Genomic DNA, 18,794 nt, shown 5'->3' with positions numbered 1-18,794 from the left:
GAAGAGAAAAAGCTACCCATTTCAGTATTTTGGCCTGGAGAACTAATCCATGGGATCGCAAAGAGTCAGACAGGACTGAGCGACTTTCACTTTCATTTGTCTGCCAATGCAGGAGACTTGGGTCCAATTCCTGGGTCAGGAAGATCCCCTGGAGAAGGAAATGGCAACCCACTCCAGTATTCTTGCCTGGAGAATTCCATGGATAGGGGATCCTGGCGGGCTACAGTCCATGGAGTTGCAAAGAGTCGGACACGACTGAAGACACTTAGCACAGGAGAAGGAGTGGCAGAGGTTATGTTGGTTAGACAGCATCACCAACTAAGCCGACGTAAATTTGAGCAGCCTCCTGGCGACAGTGAAGGACAGGGAAGCCTGGAAAGCTGCGGTTCACAAGGTCACAAAGAGTTGAACAGGACTTACTAACTAAACAACAGCAAACTTACATTGTACGATAATTATATCTCAATGAAACTGGATAAATACTAAAAACAAAATAAAATAACTAATTGATTTGAAGCAGGACAAATATGGACCCATGATAAGAGAATGTCATGAACTGGAGTTGGTGATGGACAGGGAGACCTGGCGTGCTGCAGTTCATGGGGTCACAAAGGGTCGGACACAACCAAGCGACTGAACTGAACTGAACTGAACTGAATGATTATGATTATTTATTCCCACTCAGTGTACCTTGGATCTAATTTAAAATGAAGCAGAAAAGAAAGAATACTTTTAAAATGAAAGAACATGCGGAATAAAAAAGCAGGGCAGGGGAAGCCCTTGGTTTCCAGATAGCATCAAAGAAGCAGTGACTGATTTCTTCAAGACAAACTCATCACCCTGGAAAACTTCCAAAATGTAAGAGGAAATTAGCATTGATTCTTAGAAAAGCTCCCCTGTCCATGGTATTCTCCAGTCTAAGAATACGGGAGTGGGTTGCCATGCTGTCCTCCAGGAGATCTTCCCAACCCAGGGACTGAACTTGAGTCTCAAGTCTACTGCATTGACGGGCGGGTTCTTTACTACCAGCGTAGGAACCCCTAGTCTGAACATATCTGGAGAGATTGGCTGTCACTTCCACGCACTCAGACCTCAGGCTCTCTGGTTTTGTATTGCCTCCGCCTTCCCAGTGCTTCTGCATCCTTTCCATCAACCTTCAAATACACTTATGGCTCTCCCATTTGGGGGACAGAAAGGCTAAGAGTGAAGCCGGACCTCTCTCCTCCCTACAGCCAACACTTGCAGCACTAGCTCCGTCCCACGCCTTCCCAGCAAAACTTCTCGCAAACCGGTCCCCTCCATTCTCGATCTCGGCCCTAAGCCCACACTTTCACCCTCCACTGGGCAACACGTGTGCTCCGCCAGGTCACAGGAGACTCCTCAGCGCCTGACTCTCCTGACATTTTGGTGCCCTTTAACTCTGGGCCACTTCCTCTTTGCATCCTCTTCCCCTGGCAGCTGGGACAGCACCCTGATTTTTTTGTCATCTCCCTGACTCTCCTCTCCTTGTCTCATCCACAGGCTCAACTTTCTCTGCTGTCCCCTACATGTTAAATGTTGCTTGTGGCTCTGTCTTCATGTCCCTGGGTCCTACTCCCTCATCTCTCTGGAGTAGCCCATTTGCTCTCGGGGCATCGGTTGCCCTTATTACACCATTGCTGCTGTTGTTTCTCAGACAATAAGTCGTGTTTGACTCTTTAAGACTCCATGGACTATAGCACACCAGGCTCCTCTGTCCTCCACTGTCTCCCAGAACTTGCTCAAGCTCCTGTCCATGATGATGCCATCCAACCATGTCATCCTCTGTCACCCCCTTCTCCTCCTGCCCTCAGTCTTTCTCAGCATCAGGGTCTTTTCTAATGAGTAGGCTCTTCGCATCAAGCAGCCAGAGTATTGGAGCTTCAGCTTCAGCATCAGTCCTTCCAACGAATACTCAGGATTTGTTTCCTTTTGGATTGACTGGTTTGATCTGGTTCTAGTGATCGTGGAGGCTGGTGTCCTGCAGATTTAGGGAAGAGATGATGTTGCCGCTTGAGTGCGAAAGCATTCTAAAGGCAGAATTCCTTCTTCCCCAAGGGACTTTCAGTCTTTCCTCTTAAGGCTTTCAAATGACTGGATTGGACCCATCCTCATAATGGAGGGTGATCTGCTTTACTCAAAGTCTACTGATTTAAATATGAATCACATCTTTAAAAGTACCTTCATACTATATCTAGACTGAGATTTAATGTAAAGCTAGGTACCATGACCTATGTGAATAATCAAAAAACAATCTATAATAAGAATAGAAACGAGTTTTCTGAGTCAAATCAAAGACTAGCCTGGAAACTATTTTCCTAGATTAATCTGAGAAGCTACTCCAGAGAAGCCTGGTTTTTCAGCACAGTCTTATATCTTGTCTGAGCAAAGGAGATTAAATAAATTAGGGATATATTTCTCCAAGGTAAAACACACACACACAGATGAGCACACATACAGCAAGTCAGCCTGGCCTTGGCACCTGGGAAGGTTGTCTTAGCATCAAAGGAGCACCAGCATTGGTGTCCCGGGATGAGATACATTTCGTCTTTATTCTTTAACATGGACATTCTTTAGTTTTTCTTTCTGATGCCCTTTTGTCTAATAATTAAAGCATATGTACAATGTATGTTTGATAGACCACAAACAGATTGTTTTAGTCAGCATAAAATTCAAGATAACTCATGAATAAGTCAGAATGACTTCCGTATATCTCACTATGTGAACATTTATTTATCACCCACCATAGCCTGGGTACCTTAACCATCACACGTACCATCTTAGAAAATGGTACCACCGAATGTAAATTGGTACAGTGGCTATGAAGAACAGTATTGGAAGTTCCTTATGAAACTAGAAATAGAGTTATCATATGATGCTGCAACCCTATTCCTGGGCACATATACAGAGAGAACGATAATTTGAAAAGATATACGCACTCCAATGTCTACTGAAGCACTAATGACAGTAACAAGAACACGGAAACAACCTAAATGTCCACTGACAGAGGGACGGATAAGGAAGATGTGGTACATACATACAATGGAATACTGCTGCTGCTGCTGCTGCTGCTAAGGCGGTTCAGTCGTGTCCATAGACGGCAGCCCACCAGGCTCCCCGTCCCTGGGATTCTCCAGGCAAGAACACTGGAGTGGGTTGCCATTTCCTTCTCCAATACATGAAAGTGAAAAGTGAAAGTGAAGCTTCTCAGTCGTGCCGACTCTTAGCGACCCCATGGACTGCAGCCCACCAGGCTCCTCCATCCATGGGATTTTCCAGGCAAGAGTACTGGAGTGGGGTGCCATTGCCTTCTCCAACAATGGAATATGACTCAACCACAAAAAAAGAACAAAACAATGCCATTTGCACCGACATGGATGGATCTAGAGATTGTCATACCGAGTGAAGTAAGTCACAGAAAGATGAATGTCATGTGATACTGCATACATGTAAAATCTAAAAAATGGCACCAGTGAATTAACTTACAAAACAGAAACAGTGCAGACATTACAGGTACAGAAAACAAACCTATGGTTACCAGGGGTGGCAAGTGAGGGGAGGGATGGATTGGGAGGTGGAGACTGACATATACACACTACTCTATACAGAATAGGTGGCTAGTAAAGACATACTGTAGAGCCCAGGGGCTTCCCTGGGGACTCAGATGGTAAAGAATCTGCCTGCAATGAGGGAAACGTGGATTCCATCCCTGGTTTGGGAAGGTTCCCTGGAGGAGGGAAAGGCTACCCACTCCAGTATTCTTTTCTGGAGAATCCCCATGGACAGAGGAGTCTGACAGGCTACAGTCCATGGGGTCACATAGATTCAGATACGACTTAACACAGGGAATTCTACTCAATATTCCATAATGCCCTAACGGGAAAATATGTAAAAAAGAGGGAATATATGTATATGTTTAACTGACTCACTTTGCTCTATACCTAAACTAATACAACACTGTAAATCAACTATACTCCAATAAAAATGTTTAAAAAAGAAAAGAAAATGGCACCACCAAATGAGAGATGTCTAATCTAGGATGCTGGGGGTTTGCCTTGTCTTCTAATGTAACCCTCAGTCCACACAGTCAATCTAGCACCCAGTTCTATTTATTCTTCTTCCTAATATTTCTAATCCATCCCTACTGCCAAAATCCTGGTCCAGCAAGAACCTCTACACTGCACTCTGCATCCAGTCTCTCCTTCTTTAGATCTGTCCTAGACACAGCAAGGAGAGAACTTGTTAGTCTGTAAACTGGATTGTGCTAATTTCCTGCTCTGGACTCACCACGAAGGCCACAGCTGTCACACAAATTGAAACAGGCGTGATCTCTCACTGACTCAGACATCACAAATGGTGTTATTGGTGTGTGTTTCCAGAGTGGAGAACTCATGGTAAAGTTCTGAACAAAACAAAGCACAAGCTTCACTCAATTTACACAGCAGTTACATTTCTGGGAAATTCAATTATATTAAAACTATATGTCTAAGTCTGCTCAGGCTGGTATAACAGTATGCCATAGATGGAATGGTTTAAACAGCACGTCTTTATTTCTCATGGTTCTGGAAGCTGGCAGCCCACAATCCAGGTTCTGATGAGTACGGTTGCCGGGGAAAGTCTTTCTCTTCTTGTTGTTTAGTCGCTAAGTCGGGCCCAGGTTTTTTGTAACCCCATGTCTGCCCGCAGGCTCCTCTGTCCATGGGATCCCGCAGGCAGGAATACTGAAGTGGGTTGCCATTTCCTTCTCCAGGGGATCTTCCCAACCAGGGATCAAACCCATGTCTCCTGCATTGGCAGGCGAATCCTTTACCACTGAGTCACCCAGGAAGGCCCTTCTTCTTCTTAAGAGGGCACTAAGCCCATCAAGAGGGCTCATAGCATTTGTCTTGGGGCCTCTTTCTTTTTCTTTTTTACTATTTACTTATTTATATATTTAGCTGTGCCGGTCTTGTTGTGGTACTTGGGATCTTTCATCTTTGTTGCAGCATGGAAACTCTTAGTTGCAGTCCATGGGATCTGGCTCCTTGACCAGGGATCCAACCTGGGCCCCCTGCTTTGGGAGCAGAGTCTTAGCCACTGGACCACCAGGGAAGAAGTCCCTGTCTTGGAGTTTCTTATAGCCTCCCTCTGTGAACACTGATGGAATTCTCCCTGGGACCTAGGATTGAGTCCAGGCACCTTGATCTGCCAGCCTCATATGAGCGCCCTGTCTTCCTGGGCTTCTCTCCTAGAAAGGCAGGGTCTCCTGGATATCCATCAGCTTTCTGTGCACAGAGTTCTCCCAACACATGGTCAGGAGCCATTGGGAGAGTTAGGGTACATGAGAAAACAATGAGGTTTAGGCTTTAAAAAAAAATCAATCTACATTTCATTTATGTAGTAATTCACTAAATGATACATTTAGTAATGCATATGCAAAATTAATTCATTGCCACAATACAAAGTCTCAGGAGTCTTTAGGAATCACGTGGTCTATCAGCATGTTCTAGATGAGCGAGTTGTCTCAAATTCCCCGCTTTCTTTTTTCTTTCCTTTCCAGCCTTGGTGGCTCCCATTTCCCAAGCAAGCCTGGGGGATGATGTCAACCCCACTCAACCGCAGTGGCCACAGGGCCCCGGCATACTACCCCACTACCCCATGCAGGTGTGTAAGGGTGTGCGTGTGGACAGAGCCAAGCCCTAGAGGGTAGTGCTGGCTTAAAAAGAGGGTGAAGGAGGAAGGAAATGATTCACTCTGAGAACCGGATGTGGGGAAAGAGGGTCATGTGCTTATGGTCTAGTCCCCTAGCTGAGGTTGGGTGACAGAGGCCGCCCACTCTGCACGAGTCACACGGGGCCCCGAGGTGTCAGGCTGCAGTGCTCTGAACAATTAGTGGAGGCAACCTGCAGCTGGGTTGAAAGAAGCAAGCCCCTCGCTACCCCACTTCCTCCACCTGCCTGGGCGAAGGTGGGCAGCTGCATGGAGAGGCTAAATGTGGTCAAACTACCCAGGCTTGGGGTTTCTGGCCCGAGACCCAGGGGAGGAACTGACCCCCAACACGCTCACACGTGCAGCTCTGAGGGAGAATTCGCAGTGCACTGTGGGCGAGCATCGAGACTCTCGGTCTGGAGTCACCGAGCCCAAGCTAGAACTCAGCATTCAACCACACGAGTCAACTTGACCGAGGCTGAAACCAGAATCCCGTTCTCTGACTCCCTGATTTCCCATTCTTTCCACTGAACTCTTCCCCACGCCGAGGAGAGCAGAGAGGTGTAGGGCTGTGGGGTTTTATGAAAGGAAAGATCCTTCACAGATCCCCTCCCGTCTGGAAGCCTTTGACATGTTAAGAGTACTCCATGTTCAGAAATTCTCTCTCTACAAACCACCTTCATGACCCTGTTCACACACCTTGTTTTCAGCAGATGACTTTGCCTGACAACTTCTGCTTTTTGTAGAAGTTGTCAGGCACTCTGTTATCTTTGCCACCAAGTCTACCCACTCTGCCTTCCTTTCTCCTGTTACGAAAGACCTTTAAGGGGTCCCTTCCACCTAAGACAGGCCTCCGCCACCCCCAGTGTTCCTCCTATCTCAATAATCTCACTCTTTATCTCTTCCCCACAATTGATTTACCACTCTCTATGGGACCATTTTCAATAGACTGTGAACACATATAGTATTCTTCCGCCTTAAAAACAAAGTGAACTCAAGTGAAAGTCGCTCAGTTGCGTCAAACTCTTTGTGACCCCAGGGATTATAGAGTCCATGAAATTCTCTAAGCCACAATACTGGAGTTGGTAGCCTTTCCCTTCTCCAGGGGATCTTCCCAACTCAGGGATCGAACCCAGGTCTCCTGCATTGCAGGCAGATTCTTTACCAGCTGAGCCACAAGGGAAGCCCCATCTTAAAAATACCCATCCCTTAAAACAACAATGAGATAGCACTACACACCCACTAAAATGGCTAACATGTGAAACACTCACAGCAGCAAATGCTGGTGAAGATGTGAGGATGTGCAGAAGTGAAAACTCTCATTCATTGCTGATGGGAGTGCAAGATGGTATGGCCACCTTGGAAGACCATTTGGTAGTTTCTCCCAAAACTAAACATAACTCTTAAAATATGATCCAGCAATTGCAATCTTTGACATTCACCCGTGAGTTGGAAATCTTCACACCAAAACCTAATAGCCACAAAACATGGATGTGGATAGCAGCTGTATTCATAATTACCAAAATCTGGAAGCAATCAATATGTCTTTGAATAGGTGAATGGATAAACAAATTGTGGTACAAATGGTGGAATATTACTCAGCACTAAAAAAGGTACTATCAAGTCACAACAAGATGTGGAGAAACCTTAAATGAATGTTGCTGAGTAAAAGAAGCCAGTCTGAAAATGCTAGGAACTATGCGATCCCAATTGTATGTGATACTAGAAAAAGCAAAACTTTGGAGACAGTAAAAAGATCAGTGGTTGCCGGGACTACAGAGGAGAAAATGATGAACAAATGGAACACTGGGCACTTTTAGAAACTATTCTGTGTGATACTCTAACGATGAATACATATCATACCTTTGTTACAACTCTACAGAATGTACAGCAGGGAAAAAAGGTACAGCATGAACAGTAAGTCCTAATATAAACTAGGGACTTCAGTTGATAACAATGTATCAACCAAAGCATAATAGGCTCACCAAGTATAACATAGTCGTGTTGGACTCTATGCAACCCCATGGACGTAGCCTACCAGGCTCCTCTGTCCATGGGATTTTCCAGGCAAGGGTACTGGAGTGGGGTGCCATTTCCTTCTCCAGGGGATCTTCCCAGCCCAGGGATCCAACCAGGTCTCCCACCCTGCAGGCAGGCCAGGGCAGCCCAATTATAACACATGTACCACATTGTTACAAGATGTTACTAGAGGAAACTGGAGGGAGGGGAAATAAGAGGTTCCATTCTGAAGAGCCTGTTCCTAAGTCCAATTTGTTCATAAGTCCAACAAAGTTAGTCTAGGTACCCAACTAACCCTTGGCTTTAACGTACTGTACTATGATAGGTTTGTGATGCTTTTCACATAAATAATACATAAAAAAATAAACACAAAAAATAAAGAAAAAAATTTAATCTTACAGTATGGTACTCTGAAAAGTACCCGCTACATCACCACTGCTTTTACACTTGCTTCTGGACATTCTGGGCTCAACATAAAGACTCTGCACTTCTGTGCTCTATACAGTTGCTGTTCTTGTTCAGGCACAAGTCGGATCTGACTCTGCAACGCCATGCACCACAACCCACCAGGCTCCTCTGTCCGTGGGGTTCTCCCAGCAAGAATAATGAGGTGGATTCCCATCACCTTCTCCAGGGGATCTTCCCAGACGAGGGATCCAAACTGTGTCTCCTGCATGAGCAGGAGGATTCTTTACCACTCAGCCAGCAGGGAAGCCCGCTCTGTACAATACTGTGCAGGAAAGCACACAGAGCACCACCACTTGTAGGAGGTGCACGCGCGTGGCAGTGCACACCAGACACACGAACTAACATGTGATTGGAGGTGGCAACGCATGCTCACGTCTTTGAAAGTTTGCAGCTTGAAGGAGACATACTGTAAATCTAAAACTGCAGTTATTTTTGTTTGTTTAGAGTTTGTACCACCACCACCCCAACTTCCCCACCCACTGGAACATAAGCCCAGAGAACAGCAGGAACTCAGCCTGTGTCATATACATTAAGTCCCCTACGTACGGATGAATCCTGTTCATTTGTAAGTCCAGTTTGCTTGGGTAAGTCCAGCAAAGTTAGCCTAGGTACATAAAAAACAAAAAATACACACATAGAAAAACAAAGAAAATGTTTTTAGTCTTACAGTACATTACTTTGCCAACAAAGTAATGTAGTCAAAATCTACAAATCTAGTCAAAACTATGGTTTTTCTCGTAGTCATGTATGGATGTGAGACTTGGACTAAAGAAAGCTGATCACTGGAGAATTGATGCTTTTGAACTGTGGTGTTGGAGAAGACTCTTGAGAATCCCTTGGACTGCAAGGAGATCCAACCAGTCCATCCTAAGGGAGATTAGTCTTGAATATTCATTAGAAGGACTGATGCTGAAGCATAAACTCCAATCTTTTGGCCACCTGCTGCGAAGAGCTGACTCATTGGAAAAGACCCAGATGTTGGGAAAGATTGAAGGCAGGAGAAGAAAGGGATCACAGAGGATGAGATGGTTGGATGGCATCACCGACTCAGTGGACATGAGTTTGAGTAGGCTCCAGGAGTTGGTGATGGACAGGGAGGCCTGGCGTGCTGCAGTCCATGGGGTCGCAGCAAGTCCAAAGAGTTGGACATGACTGAGCAACTGAACTGAACTGACAGTACCTTGAAAATTACAGAAGTACTGGCTACATCCCCACTGCTTTCACAATCGCTTCAAGGCATCCTGGGCTTGACATAAACATAGTGTATTACTATACTCTATAGTACTGTACAGTGAAGCACAAAAAAGCACAATCATGCAGCAACATATACCAGACATATGACTAGACATGTGAACACACATTTGAGTCTTTGAAAGTTCACAGCTTGAAGGTTTGTATGTAGGGGACTGACTGTTCTGTGCTGTCTCTGAAACTTACAACAGGGCTTGGCATCAGTGAATATTCCTGAATAAATGAACAAATGTGTATTTTTAAACATATAGTAGACTTTATAGGAATATAGAGCATATAGTGGGGATTCCCAGGTGTCTCAGAAGTAAAGAATCTGCCTGCCAGTACAGGAGACACAGGAAACTTGGGTTCAATCCCTGGGTTAGGAAGATCCCCTGGAGGAGGAAATGGCAAGCCACTCCAGCATTCTTGCCTGGAGAATCCCAGGGACAGAGGAGCCAGGCTCCATGGGGTCACAAAGAGTCAGACATGACTGAGCGATTGAGCATGCACATGTTAACAGAAATTACAAAAAAAAAAAAAACCCCAAAAACCCAGGGAAGGCTGTCTCTTTAAAGAAAAATGGGAGGAAACATCGGTCCACAGATCATATAGGACAGAGAGGTCCCAAAGTCCCCTTCCCCTCCACACAGTTTCCCCATCTTTAACATCTTGCACTAGTGTGGTACATTTGTGAGAACTGATGAACCAATATTGATACATTGGTATTAACCACATGTTATAACAGTCACATTAGAACTCTCTATGTGTCTTATACAGCTCTATGGGTTTTGATGAAGGTGCAATATCATGTACCCACCTAGGCTAAGAATTCCAAATTCTCAATCCTAGTCTGGTTCTCAAGCCTACTTTGTCTCTTCAGATTGTGTTTTCCTGCCTTCTGGCATGCCTCATACTTTTTGTAGAGAGCTGGACATGATGTGTCAGATAACAGGAGCTGAGATAAATAATCATTCACTGTGAAGCACCATGCTTATCTGGCTAAGAGTTTGTGTTTAATGTTTGCTGCACCTATAGGTGTCTGATGCTTTCATTTTATCCCGTGTCCTCGTGTTTTGTCTTCCCCGTTGCCTCTGGGTTTCCCTACAAGCTCCTTCTTAAATAGAGTTGTAATCCACTGGAGTCCTATGGGTGTGGTGAAAGGTTTTGTGGAGGGGAAACATTCAGTAACCTCAAAGTTAAATTTCAGAGCCTGTTTCTCTTTTTAATGAGCCTGAACCTCTGGACTGTGACCTTCAGAGGAGCTTCCTAGCCTCTGCCCTGCTAGGTTTTTTTCTCCCCTAATGTCAGAAAAGCTTTCAGGGACTGGGTTGTCTAACTGTCTTTGAGCTGGGTCAAACTGGTGTTGTTGTTGCTGTTGTATAGTCACTCAACTGTGTCCAACTCTTTTTTGACTCCCTGGACTGTAGTCCACCAAGCTCCTCTGTCCACGGGATTCTCCAGGCAAGCATACTGGAGTGGGTTGCCATGTCCTACTCCAGAGGAACCTTCCCAACCCAGGATCAAACCCTCCCTCTGGCCAAATAGGAAGGAAGCTTTCTCTGTTGTTCACCATGAGAACCTGGTGGGACACCTGTGAAAAAAGCTCAAGAAAGCACAAGGACTCCACTAAAACTGGGTCTCAAGGAGTTTCTGACTCTCGAGCTATTAGTCAAGTATGGTTTGCTTTCCTGTTTCCTGAGGCTTCTGTTCCTTGTCCACTGATTCTCTGAGTCGCACTCTGACATCCTCTTATGATCATCTCTGTGCATTTCATATGGAGAGGCATTAGCAAATGTTAGTTTATTTGATGGATGAAAATTTTCCTTTTAATTATCTACAAAAGTATGAAACACCTTTGTTAGAAAGCTGAAAGTGAAAGTGAATGCTCAATTAGAATAACCAATATAGTAAGTATATTTTTTCCTTCTCTTTCAAAAGGATTTTAACATTTACATTTCAGTAGCTTTAATGTTTCGGAGAAGGCCATGGCACCCTACTCCAGTACTCTTGACTGGAAAATCCCATGGATGGAGGAGCCTGGTAGGCGGCAGTCCATGGGGTCGCTAAGAGTCAGATAGGACTAAGCAACTTCACTTTCACTTTTCACTTTCATGCATTCGAGAAGGAAATGGCAACCCACTCCAGTGTTCTTGCCTAGAGAACCCCAGGGACGGCGGAGCCTGGTGGGCTGCCGTCTATGGGGTCACACAGAGTCGGACATGACTGAAGCGACTTAGCAGCAGCAGCAGCAGCTTTAATGTTTAAAATATACATGTGTTTTATTGTAAATTACCTCGTATTCTAATTTGGAAATTGGCAGGATATAAATAATAGGTAAACAAAACAATGAGGGACTGCCTTGCCTCTCTACCTGCCCCCAAACATATTGATCAGTGGTTGTTCAGTCACTAAGTCTTGTCTGACTCTTTGCAATGCCATAAACTGCAGCACACCAGTCTTCCCTGTCCTTCACTACCTCCCTAAGTTTGCTCAAACTCATGTCCATTGAGTCAGTGATGCCATTCAACCATCTTATCCTCTGTTGCCCCCTTCTCTTTCCGTCCTCAATCTTTCCCAGCATCAGGGTCTTTCCCAGTGAGTCAGTTCTTTGCATCAGGTAGCCAAAGGATTGGAGCTTCACCTTCATCATCAGTCCTTCCAATGAATATTCAGGGTTGATTCCCTTTAGGATTGACTGGTTTGATCTCCTTGCAGTCCAAGGGACTCTCAAGAGTCTTCTCTAGCACCACAGTTCGATAGGCAACCAGAAGTCAAGGGGCAAGACCCACAGAGAATGGGGAGCCAATATTTGCAATGTAGACACAGGACTGCTTGAGCCTGGAACTATACAAAGCCTTTACAACTCAATGGTATTTTTATCTCAGTTTTATTGATTGGAAAATTATGATCTGAGCAGTTTTGTAGAACTTTGTGGGGGAGGAGTGCAGGAGAGAATTCATTACCTCTTTTTTTCACTATTCACTCTTTTATTCATTCATTCAACACATTTTTATTGAATGGATTAAATTGAGTGCATTGTTCTAAGTGCACTGTCCTAGCCCCTGAGGATACAACCGCCAAAATCCTTCGTCTCTTTTTTTGGGCTCCCAAATCACTGCAGATGGTGACTACAGCCATGAAATTAAAAGACGCTTGCTCCTTGGAAGAAAAGCCATGACCAACCTAGACGGCATATTAAAAAGCAGAGACATTACTTTGCCAACAAAGGTCCATCTAGTCAAAGCTATGGTTTTCCAGTAGTCATGTATGGATGTGAGAGCTGGACTATAAAGAAAGCTGAGCGGTGAAGAATTGATGCTTTTAAACTGTGGTGTTGGAGAAGACTCTTGAGAGTCCCTTGGATTGCAAGGAAATCAAACCAGTCAATCCTAAAGGGAATATTCATTGGAAGGACTGATGCTGAATCTGAAGCTCCAATACTTCGGCCAACCTGATGCAAAGAACCGACTCATTGGAAAAGACCCTGATGCTGGAAAAGAGTGAAGGCGGGAGAAGGGGACGACAGAGGATGAGACGGTTAGATGGCATCACTGACTTGATTGAGTTTGAGCAAGCTCCAGGAGTTGGTGATAGACAGGGAAGCCTGGCGTGCTGTAGTCCATGGGTTCTCAAAGAGTTGGACACGACTAAGTGACTGAACTAAACTTTCCCTATAGAGCTTACATGGGTGGGGGCAGAAGGCATGGTCTTAGTCAAGTGTGCCTGCATGCTAAGTCGCTTCAGTCATGTCGGACTCTTTGTGACCTACTCGACCATAGCCTGCTAGGCACTTCTGTCTGTTGGATTCTCCAGGTGAGAATACTGGACTGAGTTGCCATTTCCTCTTCCAGGGGATCTTTCAAACGCAGGGATCCAAAGTCTCCCATGGCTCCTGCATTGCCGGCGGATTCTTTATGGCTGAGCCATCCCAGAATGTTCAGTTCAGTTCAGGAAGTTCACGTACTGTTGAAACCTGGCTTGGAGAATTTTAGCATTAACTTGCTAGTGTGTGAGATGAGGGCAACTGCGAGGTACTTTGAACATTCTTTGACATTGCCTTTTTTGGGGATTGGAATGAAAATTGACCTTTTCCAGTCCTGTGGCCACTGCTGAGTTTTCCAAATTTGCTGGCATATTTAGTGCAGCACTTTCACAGCATCATCTTTCAGGATTTGAAAGAGCTCAAGTGGAATTTCATCACACTTCCACTAGCTTTGTTCGTGGTGATGCTTCCTAAGGCCCACTTGACTTCACATTGCAGGATGTCTGGCTCTAGGTGAGTGATCACACCATTGTGGTTATCTGGGTCATGATACAGTTTTTGTACAGTTCTTCTGTGTATTCTTGCCACCTCTTCTTAATATTTTCTGCTTCTGTTAGGTCCATACCATTTCTGTCCTTTATTGTGCCCATCTTTGCATGAAATATTCCCTTGGTATCTCTAAGTTTCTTGAAGAGATCTCTAGTCTTTCCTATTCTATTGTTTTCCTCTATTTCTTTGCATTGATCACCGAGGAAGGCTTTCTTCTCTCTCCTTGCTCTTCTTTGGAACTCTGCATTCAAATGGGTATATCTTTCCTTTTCTCCTTTGCCTTTAGCTACTCTTCTTTTCTCAGCTATTTGTAAGGCTTCCTCAGACAGCCATTTTGCTTTTTTGCATTTCTTTTTCTTGGGGATGGCCTTGATCCCTGCCCCCTGTACAATGTCATGAACCTCTATCCATAGTTCTTCAGGCACTCTGTCTATCAGATCTAATGCCTTGAATCTTTGTCATTTCCACTGTAAGGGATTTGATTTAGGTCATACCTGAATGGTCTAGTGGTTTTCCCTACCTTCTTCAATGTAAGTCTGAATTTGACAATAAAGAGTTCATTATCTGAGCCAAGGTCAGCTCCTGGTCTTGTTTTTGCTGACTGTATGGAGCTTCTCCGTCTTTGGTTTCAAAGAATATAATCAATCTGATTTTGGTATTGATCATCTGGTGATTTCCATGTGTAGAGTCTTCTCTTGTGTTGTTGGAAGAGGGTGTTTGCTATGACCTGTGTGTTCTCTCGGAAAAACTCTAGCCTTTGCCCTGCTATTAACTTCATTAGCCTTGCACTGCAAGGCCAAAAATGCCTTTTACTCCAGGTATCTCTTGACTTCCTACTTTTGCATTCCAGTCCCCTGTGATGAAAAGGACATCTTTTGGGGGTGTTAGCTCTAGAAGGTCTCGCAGGTCTTCATAGGACCGTTCAACTTCAGCTTTTCAGCATTTACTGGTCGGGGCATAGACTTGGATTACTGTGATGTGGAACGGTTTGCCTTGGAAAAGAACAGACATCATTCTGGCCCCAGGGTGTACACGCGGGTAAAGTATAAGCCCCGGTGGCTCCGCCCGCGCGGTATCCGAAAGCAGCCGGGCGCGCGCACCAGCGCCGGAGACTTGCTCCACCTCTCTGGGCGGAGACCCCGAGATCCATCCGGGGCGCCCCGGGTGCGGAGGCTGCGAGCCACCCCTACTCCCCTTCTGCTACCCTTTGCCCGGCGCCGGCGGTCCCTGCGGAAGGGGCCAACAGCAGCCCGCATCGGGGTCACGAGCGCCGAGCCGGGGTGCGGAGGGGCGGCGGCGGAGTCCGGCTGAAGCGGGTGGGCCCGAGGCTGGCACCCGGAGGGCAGCGGCGAGGCCACACTGCCAAGGTAACGCGGGCCGGCGTGGGCGGCGGGGATCACGGTGCGGGGGAGGCTGGGGAGGGCACCGGGCGACACCGTCTCTGCGCCGCCGTTTCCCGGAATCCCTCTCCTGGAGCCTATCTGCCCGGGACTCCTCCTACCGCCTGCGCCCCGGATCGCAGGGTTTTTCCGCGCGCGACACCGCACCCCTGCCCGGGGGCGTCCCCTCTCCAAGCTCCCCGCAGCCCTGGAGGGTTCCTGGGGAGCATCCACTGACTGTCCCCTGCGGCCGCGCTGCCCTCGGCCCTGTCCGGGCGTCCTCCGTTCATCGCCCCCCACGCAGCCCCCAGGGACCCGCACCTGACCCCCCACAAGGGCCCTGGCCGCTTAGAGGTGAGAGTCAAATTCCTTAGGGTCCACAGCGCCCTGCAAAACTGGGTTAACGGCTCGGGTCTCCGGTTCGGGGTCTTCCGTCCGCCCTCCAGCAGAACACAAGGTTAGGCATAGTTTGTCCCCGCGCCGGAGAGGAGTACGGAGGGACCCCCGAAGCTGAATGGTCCTTCGGCCTTACAAACCCATCGCTTGGAAGCAGGAGTGGGGACAGGGCGATGGACAGCGTCGCGGAGACAGGAGTGGACCCGCGTCCGGGGTCGGGAGGGAGTGAGGAACCGGGTGCGAGTCGACGCTTCACGTTTCGACTCTGACCGATGGAACCAGTTAAACCCAGTTAGGAGTTGGATCCTTCAACCCACTTAACGTAGCGAACGATGGCTGTGAGGAACTCTAGCTATCCTGTCTCTCTTTGTGTCTCTTTCTCTTTTAATATTTGTTTGATCTCCTTGCATTTGTTTGGCAAAAAAAAAAAAAGTCTTAGAAACTGAGTGGAACGAGGTAGGAGTTGCGGAGGCAGGTGCTGCCAGAGTCCTGGAGTCCCAGCCCCGCCTACCTGCTCCTGGTCTCAGGCAAACTGACCCCGAGACCAACTGGGCTGCCACCTGCCCCGCATCTTGGCCAGGTTTCAAAGTACCCGCCTCCTGCTGTCCTGACTGGGAGAGGACAGGGGTGAAAGCAAAACCGCAGCAAAATTTGCTCTAAAGAAAACATCCATCAGTGTGCCCTTAGTTGGTAAGATTTGACCTCTTTGTGGCAGAAAGTGAACTTCAGAGTTCTCTAGTCCATGAGTTGGATCATCAAAAATCTGTGTGACTCTTTTATCCTTACCTGTATTTCTTCTAATGTTTCTCATGTATTTATTTCAAACTTAAAGACAATCTGCCTGAGATTTGGTTCCGGAAATGTGACACCTGGTAATTTACCTTAAAAAAAAAAAAAAATAGAGGAAGAATCATTGCCTGGAGGTACTGTCTTGAAAGTGAAACTTTTATTAAAATGTATTTTCCATCCTCCTCCACTTGCATACACAGAGCATGTTGGCCTAACTGTGACATTTACAAATCTTCAAATTGTTGTAGTCTGAAGCATGTGTATTCTTTGATGGCCAATCATATTTTACCAAAAGTAAGACACAATGATGGATATAAGGTGTACTTTAAAAACTTTTATGTCACTGGGTAGGAAAAACCACTGTCAATTATGGTATGTGATGCCACCATACAGAGCACCCTAATCTCACAGATGTTCAGATGTCAGAAGGAAGTGTGTGTTTTATAATTTGTGAGATAGGCTCTCTTGGCAGAGCTTGATGATACTTTTCCCTGAGAACTTTTCATTGCTTCAAAGAATGAAACTGGTGGTGTGCAGTTCAGGAAGAATAAATGAAAACAGTTTGTGGGAGAGCAGTTGGCCAAAGTAAGGGTGGTAAGAAGTGGAATAAGGAGAATATGAAAGAGGGAAAGAGAGAGGGAGAGAGAGACATGGATGGATGTTGGGTAGGGAGTAGTTCAGAACCATTGAGAATCTTTTCAAGAACCAGCAGGAAAATGAATTCATTCAGTATCCCCATGAGCCAGGGTTTAACAAACTGGTACATGGGAGAGTTATTCTTAAACCTTGTTTTTCTGAAACACTGTTGTTTTAATTCTGAGGTTTTTTTAAATATATTTAAAATTTGAGTGTATCCGACCACCAGAAAAAAAAATGGTAGGGAATCCACAAAAATCCTAAAAGTGTTCCCTAATAAATAAGAAAGAACGAAACCATGAGTTTTAGCATGACTTCAAATCAGATCAGATCAGTTGCTCAGTCGTGTCCGACTCTGCGACCCCATGAATCGCAGCACGCCAGGCCTCCCTGTCCATCACCAACTCCCGGAGTTCACCCAGACTCACGTCCATCGAGTCAGTGATGCCATCCAGCCATCTCATCCTCCGTCGTCCCCTTCTTGCCCCAAATCCCTCCCAGCATCAGAGTCTTTTCCAATGAGTCAACTCTTTACATGAGGTGGCCAAAGTACCGGAGTTTCAGCTTTAGCATCATTCCTTCCAAAGAAATCCCAGGGCTGATCTCCTTCAGAATGGACTGGTTGGATCTCCTTGCAGTCCAAGGGACTCGCAAGAGTCTTCCCCAACACCACAGTTCAAAAGCATCAATTCTTTGGCGCTCAGCTTTCTTCACAGTCCAACTCTCACATCTATACATGCTGTTTCCTTTTCGGACAAAGGAGCAGCAGGTGCTTTCTGCTCAGGGGTGGGAGGGAAATATACTTGGGGTGGGGGGGGAGGCGCCGTACAGGACAGGAGAAGCCAGCACCAGAGTCAGGGGACCCCACAAAGGCCCCATGGTTGACCCACCCCTCCTCGACCATGCCTGCAGGACAGTTAACCGGGTGTTCCAGGAGGAAGCAGAGCCCAGACTACACTTCCTTGATAGGCGCGCCCATATCCCAGCACCTATGCCTTGGGCTAGAGAAGCTGCCCAGGCTTCACAGAACAAACTGGAATCAGGCACAGTTTTTAAAAGGAGGTCAGGATTTCACTCCACTGTATCACAATTGCAGGAGACAAAGGAATCAAAGTATGAATGAGGTAAGCAGAAGTGGTGTGAAAAAAAAGAAAGGAAAGAATATGATAATTTGCAGGATTAGTCACTCAGTTGTGTTCGACTGTTTGTGACTCCATGCACTCTAGCCCACTAGGCTCCTCTGTCCATGGAATTTTCCAGGCAAGAATACTGGAGTGGGTAGCCATTCCCTTCTCCGGGGATCTTCCTGACCCAGGGATCAAACCCCGGTCTCATGCACTGCAGGCAGATTCTTTACCACCTGAGCCACCAATGATAGCTTGCAGGAATCTTACTAAAAAGAAAATATTACTCTTGGGACAGAAGGCCATTCTTTACAATAGCTTTTTGTTGTTGTTTGGTTGTTTAGTTGTGTCTGACTCTTCTGCAACCCCACGGACTAAAGCCTGCCAGGCTTCTCTGTCCATGGGATTCTCCAGGCAAGAATACTGGAGTGGGTTGCCATGTCCTACTCCAGGGGAATCTTCCCAACACAGGGGTCAAACCCAGGTCTCCTGCTTTGCAGACAAATTCTTTACCATCTGAACCACCACAATAGCTTTAGATCCTTCAAAAATTGATTTAAAAATATGAATTCAATAAAAGAAACTCAAAGATAAGAAAAATTTTAATTGAGATGAAAAGAAGATTGCAGACTTACAGGAATACACTGAAGATCATTGAAACATATTACAGAAGAAAAAAGAGGAAAAAATAGAATAGATCCTGCTGAAAGTAAAAATATTTTAACAGAGGAA

At 46.0% G+C, this 18,794-nt stretch overlaps 1 protein-coding gene across 4 annotated transcripts in view; it reads left to right on the top strand.

The window, feature by feature from the left end:
* Positions 1-15,014: 15,014 nt before the first annotated feature.
* Positions 15,015-18,794, top strand: part of IFNAR2 (interferon alpha and beta receptor subunit 2) — a 34,326-nt gene continuing 30,546 nt past the window's right edge. For 3 of the 4 annotated variants that reach the window (XM_061413251.1, XM_061413175.1, XM_061413277.1), the window contains exon 1: positions 15,015-15,105. The gene's annotated coding sequence lies outside the window, so the exon portion shown is untranslated. Of the gene's footprint in view, positions 15,106-15,382; positions 15,472-18,794 lie in introns of those variants that run through there. The other variant, XM_061413227.1, reaches the window with a different exon arrangement.

The sequence above is a fragment of the Bos javanicus genome, chromosome 1 (assembly GCF_032452875.1).
Source record: "Bos javanicus breed banteng chromosome 1, ARS-OSU_banteng_1.0, whole genome shotgun sequence".
NCBI lineage: Eukaryota > Metazoa > Chordata > Mammalia > Artiodactyla > Bovidae > Bos > Bos javanicus.
This window is presented reverse-complemented; position numbering and strand designations above follow the sequence as displayed.